The sequence below is a fragment of the Coturnix japonica genome, unplaced genomic scaffold (genome assembly GCF_054131305.1).
Source record: "Coturnix japonica strain WE unplaced genomic scaffold, WE-NBRP24 Scf078, whole genome shotgun sequence".
Classification (NCBI taxonomy): Eukaryota; Metazoa; Chordata; class Aves; order Galliformes; family Phasianidae; genus Coturnix; species Coturnix japonica.
In genome coordinates this window covers 559,060-565,427 of record NW_028188981.1, presented here as the reverse complement: position 1 = coordinate 565,427, position 6,368 = coordinate 559,060, and the positions used below count along the sequence as shown (strand labels likewise).

General features: G+C 50.2%; 1 pseudogene; it reads right to left on the bottom strand.

Moving 5' to 3' along the window:
- Window positions 1–1,007: 1,007 nt before the first annotated feature.
- LOC146751554 (olfactory receptor 14J1-like) lies at window positions 1,008–1,965 on the bottom strand (annotated as a pseudogene).
- Between the last annotated feature and the right edge of the window lie 4,403 nt (window positions 1,966–6,368).

Genomic DNA, 6,368 nt, shown 5'->3' with positions numbered 1-6,368 from the left:
TATGGGGCAGGAGCTGCTGTGGGGCAGATGTGGGTCAAATCTCTAAGGCAGGAGTTGCTGTGGGCCATGGGGGTAAGATCTATGTGGCAGGAGCTGGTGTGGGACAAAAGTTGTTCAGATCTGTGTGGCAGGAGCTGCTGTGGGGCTGATCTATTGGGCAGAAACTGCTCTGGGTCAGATCTATGGGGCCGGAGAGGCTGTGGGGCAGATGTGGGTCAGATCTATGGGGCAGGAGCTGCTGTGGGTCAGATCTATGGGGTAGGAGCTGCTGTGGGGCAGATGTGGGTCAGATCTATGGGGCAGGAGCTGCTGTGGGGCAGATGTGGGAAAGATCTATGGGGCAGGAGCTGCTGAGGGGCAGATCTATGGGACAGGAGGTGCTGTGGGGCTGATGGGGACAGCTCTATGGGGCAGGAGCTGCTGTGGGACAGATGTGGGTCAGATCTATGGGGCAGGAGCTGCGTGGGTCAGATCTATGGGGCAGGATCTGCTGTGGGGATTATGTGTGCTATGGGGCAGGATCTGATGTGGGTCTGATGTGGGTCAGATCTATGGGGTAGGAGCTGCTGTGGGGCTGATTTGGGTCAGATCTATGGGGCAGGAGCTGCGGTGGGGTTGATGGGGGTTAGATCTATGGGGCAGGAGCTGTGTCGTGAGACACACAAGACCTTCAGGCCTGCACAACTGAGAGGACTTGAGAGCACTGTGGCAGTGTAAAGCGAGCAGGAATGAAAAGAGCACGTTGTGCTGCTTTCCATGACTGTACCTCCCCCAGATCAAGACAAGGTAAGAAGAGAGAAGAGCTAAGGAAAAGTCTACTTTGAAATCTTTTTACTTATCTCTTAACCTATTCAGGGAATCTGGTTCAATGATTACATGAGCTCTTGGAAAGTAGGTAGGAAAGAACAAGTCAAATAAATCGCAACATTTCATTGCAGATTGCTGTATAACACTTACAGAATCAAACAGTCAAATATGCATAAAACATGAAGAACAATCACTGGGAATCATGTGAGGAAGATGTGCACTTTATTGAAGCTGAAATAGTGCATGTTACAACACCCTTCTGAGAGCACGCTTGATCTCCCTGTTCCTCATGCTATAGATGAGGGGATTCAGTGTTGGAGGCACCACTGAGTACAGAACTGCCACCATCAGGTCCATGGATGGGGAGGAAATGGAGGGGGGCTTCAGGTAGGCATAAAAGACAGTGCTGAGAAATAGGGAGACCACGGCCAGGTGAGGGAGGCACGTGGAGAAGGCTTTGTGCCGTCCCTGCTCAGAGGGCATCCTCAGCACAGCAATGAAGATCTGCACATAGGACACAACTATGAAAACAAAGCACCCAAAGAATAAACCAGCACTAAAAGTGATAAGCACAACTTCCCTGAGGTAGGAGGCTGAGCAGGAGAGCTTGAGGATCTGGGGGATTTCACAGAAAAACTGGTTCACAACATTCCCTTGGCAGAGAGGCAGTGAAAATGTATTGGCAGTGTGCAGCAGGGAATGGAAAACCCCAGCTCCCCAGGCAGCTGCTGCCATGGTGGCACAAGCTCTGCTGTCCATCAAGGTCCCGTAGTGCAGGGGCTTGCAGATGGCAACGTAGCGGTCATAGGACATGATGGTGAGAAGTGAGTACTCTGCTGAGACAAAGATGTTAAAGAAAAAGAGCTGTGCAGCACATCCTGTGTAGGAGATGGCCCTGGTGTCCCAGAGGGCGTTGGCCAAGGCTTTGGGGAGAGTGGTGGAGATGCAGCCCAGGTCGAGGAGGGCCAGGTTGAGGAGGAAGAAGTACATGGGGCTGTGCAGGCGGCGGTCGAAGGCTACGGCTGTGCTGATGAGGCCGTTGCCCAGGAGGGCAGCCAGGTAGATGCCCAGGAAGAGCCAGAAGTGCAGGAGCTGCAGCTGCCACGTGTCTGCCAACGGCAGCAGGAGGAACTCGCTGATGGAGCTGCTGTTGGGCATCTGTTTTTGTTCTTAGGCTTGGAGTCCTGTTCAGAGTGCCGAAGATAATGACATGTCCCGACCATTCTCTGAGACACTCCTCCTGCTATACTGTAAAAGTTTTCCTTAACTCCAGAACCTGAATTTATTTTCATGAGTTTCACTATCCCTTAAGGAGCAGAAGATTAAGGATCTCTTACTTTCTTCTCATTTCCTAATCACATTCCAGCCTCCTGGATAGTTTCCTCTTCACTCCAGCTGCTCTTCAAGACCCCAGCCCCAGCCTCTGTGCACTTCAGTGTGTCTTAGAGAAATCAGACTGTTTGCAGGACAAGTGAGCTATTCATGTCTGCAGAAAACAATGATAAGTTAAACTGATTGTATCCTTTTAGGAAGGAGAGGCTGAACGGACATTCTGTGTGACTGTTCACAAAATAAAAGCAACAAAGAAAAAAACGAGGGATTGAAGAGTTATTTGGGAGTCTCAGAGCTGTGTTTATATTTGACAGCCCCTTTTAGATTTCTGCCTCCAATCCTCTTTCCTTCCCTAAGAACAGGAAATGGAAAATCCCTGCCTTGGCTCTCCTCTTGCAAAGGGCCCTCAGAAACTTTCAGTTGTGCAGTGGAGCTGTGATCCCCTTTCCCCAGGCAGCAGCTGTGGCAGCACAAGCCCTGCCAGGAGGCTCCTTCCCCCCACATGTCTCCCCAAAGCACCCTGGGCAGCTCCCCGTGCAGGCTGAGTGCTGAGCCTGGCAGGCGGCAGAGTCCCATACCCAGCACACAGCCCCTGGGGCACAGCAGGGACCCTGCTCTGCAGGACAGCCCTGGGCACCCGCCTGCAGCCCCGGCTGCACAGCCTGCAGCCGTGCTGGGACATGCAGCCCTCAGGACTGTGTTCTGAAAGAATCACAGAATTAACACCCTGCAGCATGGAATCCCTCAGGTGGAGCAGAAGTCTTTTTCCACTGTAAAGAATCATGCAGTGCCTGAAACCAGATCTGCCATGGGATGTCCCAGTTATAGTTAACCCTCTATGAATAGCAGCTGCATTGCCTGAAGTGAGACTTACTGTGTCACTGTCTGTGAGCAATGCTCCTGCAGTGAGCTCACAGCCCACTCACACCTCACACATCCTGCAAGTTCTCTCCAATTTCTCTCCTCTCCTTCTGTCACCTGCAGGCTGTGCTGTGCACAAGAGCTGCTCCTGGCACAGCTGTCTCTCTGCAGCACTGCCCACTTGTATGAGCTCACTGTGTCCCAGGAGCCCGGCCCAGCTCAGCAGCAGAGGATGTCATGGTTATCCTTCCCACTCGTCTCTCCTGAGATGTCCCTGGGCCTTCTTGGACAACAGCTCCTGAAAGACAACAGCATCATGACTTTGCTTTGAAATCTACTGAATTAAACACCAGATGTCCAGTGGTCAGTGGACCAGATGGTCCAGATGTCAGAGGATGTCATGTGCTGCCTTTCAGCAATACCTGGACAGGCTGGAGAGCTGAGCAGTAAGAAACCAGATGAGGTTTAATAAAAGCAAGTGTAGAGTCTTGCACCGAGGAAGAAATAACTGCACGCACCAGGACAGATTGGAGGATGAGCTGCTGGAAAGGAGCTCTGCAGAGAGGGACCTGGGTGTCCTGATGTACGACAGGTTGGCCATGAGGCAGCAGTGTGCCCTCATGGCCAAAAAGGCCAATAGCATTCTGGGGTACATGAAAAAGAGCGTGTCCAGCAGGTCAAGGGTAGTGATCCTCCCCCTCTACTCTGCCCTGGTGAGGCCTCATCTAGAGTTCTGTGTCCAGTTCTGGGCTGCCCTTTACAAAAAAGACATGGATCTCCTGGAAAGAGTTCAACGGAGGGCCCCAAAGATAGTGAATGGCCTGGATCATCTCCTCTATGAAGAAAGGCTAAGTGAGCAGAGTCTGTTTAGCCATGAGAAAAGAAGGCTGAGAGGGGTCCTGATTCAGGTCTATAAATAACTGAGGTATTATAAGGATGTCATGGGGGACAGTATCAGATGCCATGCTGAAATCAAGATAGAAGACATCCACCGCTCTTGCCCCATCCAGCCAGCCAGTGAAAATGTCATAGAATGCTACCAGGTTGGTCGAGCATGACCTCCCCTTGGTGGACCCATGCTGACTACTCCTGATAACCTCCTTTTCTTCCAATTGTCTGGAGATGGCATCCAGGACAAGCTGTTCCATCACCTTTCCAGGGACAAAGGTGAGGCTGACTGGCCTGTAATTACCTGGATCTTCCTTCCTGCCCTTTTTGAAGACCAGAGTGATAATGGCTGTCCTTCAGTCTTCAGCCACCTCCCCCATTCTCCAAGAACTCTCAGCACTTGTGGATGCCCCCCGTCATGTCCCATGGATTTATGAAAATCGGTGTGGCCTAGGTGCTCATGGACCAGCTCACCCCTGACTAAAGAGAAATCTTCCATTCCCAGACCCTCTCACTAAGCTCCAGGGTCCAGGATTCCTGAGGGAGAGCTTTATCTCTGAAGACAGAAGCAAAGAAGGCCTTCAGTATCTCCACCTTCTCAGCATCACTTGCTACCAGAACACCCCCCTCACTTAGTAGGGGACCCACAGTCTCCATAGTCTTCCTTTTACACTTAACATACTTTTAAAAACCTTTTTTATTATCCTTTTATTATCCTTTTCAGTGAGTGTCAACCCATTTATGTAATACTATGTTCTCCTTGTGAGGAAGCATGTGAGGGAGGTGGGCCAATCAGTGCTGGTTCCGTGGCAAGGTGTTTATAACTGAACAATACACATTGTTTTACAGAAGGCATTAAGGGTGTATACGAAAACTAAAAAACAGTATTGTTTCACAAACTGTTTTGATGGTATAAGAAAGTGTAATAGTTGATGGCATATGGAAGTGTACTTGAGGGTATGTGGAAGTGTATCTGAGGGTACAAATAGTGGAATCGTTTACAGAGGGAAAAGGGTTAAAGAGAAAGTGAGTTTATCTGCACTGACATGACAGCAAGCTCCCGCACTGCTCCTCTGTGAACAGAGCAGAGCAGAGACACAGTCCCCACGTATCAGGTAGTGTTGTTCTGTTTACCAAATGGATGAGCTCGCAACAGAAGAGGCAGATCTTCCTCTGTGCTCCATCTGTGGCATACCCTGGAGTTCAAGGCATTGCAAAGCTGTGGCACATCTACGTTCTTGCACTGATAACACTTTGGTATGCTCTGGGCTCTCATTTCAATGGCATCTAAATAAGTCTAGGGCCATGCCAGCTGACAGGAAGCTGGCAAATGTTGACTCATTGTAAGGAAGGGCAAGAAAGATGACAGGGGCAATTATGGACCTGTCAGTCTCACACCAGTGTTAAAATTATGGAGAAAATGATGGTGGGAGTTATGGAAAAACACCTGAAGGACAATTCTGTCATTGGTCTCAGCCAACACAAGTTCCCGAGGGGAAGGTCCTGTTTAACTATAGGTCGTTTTATGTCAAGAATAGCGAATTGGTTGACCAAGGGAAGCCAGTTGATGTTATCCTTGAGGATTTCAGTAGAGCTTTTGAGACTATTTCTCACAGAACCCTTCTGTACAGAATGTACTGCACATGGCTAGACACAAACAGAATGTGGTAGGTGAGCAGTTGGCCAATAGGTGAGGCCCAAAGGACTATAGTCAATGGGTTCCATCAGGCTGTTAGATGGTCGCTATCAGAGTTCCCCAGGGCTCCATTTTAGGGCCACTTATCTTTCATGTTTTTGCGGATGACTTGCATGCAGGACTAGAAGATGTTCTGAGCAAGTTTGCTGATGAGACCAGATGAGGAGGTGCTGTTGCCTCCACAGAGGGTGGAGAGGACTTGCAGAGAGATGTGGGCAAGTCATAGAACTGGGTACCAGTTGGTACTAAGCACCAAGGGCATAAAGTATAACAAGAACAAGTGCCTGATTGTGCACCTGGGTAGGGGCAACCCTGGACATATACACTGCCTGGATACGGGACACTGGAGAGTAGTCTGACTGAAAAGGATTGGGGGTCCTGGTCTGCATCAAATTGAACATGAGTCAGCAGTGTGCCCAGGCAGCCAGGAAGGCCAACTGTCCCCTGGAGTGCATCAAGCAAGTTACTGCCATCTGGGTGAGGGAAAGGATCATCCCTCTCTGCTCTGCACTGCTACAGCCTCACCTAAAGCACTGGGTGCACTTCTGGGCACCACAGAGCAGAAAGGACATCAAACTATGGGAGGGTGTGCAGAGGAGGGCACTGGAACTGAGAGATCTGAAGTTCTGAGTTTCACTGCGATTGACTTCTTGTTCAGACTTGGCCTTTCTAACATCCCACATCCTGCAATGAGACACAGGGCTCACATGGGACATGAACCTCACAGCGCCCTTGCACCCCATGCAGAGCCTGGGACCTTTTTCTCCTGTGTCTGTCATTTGAC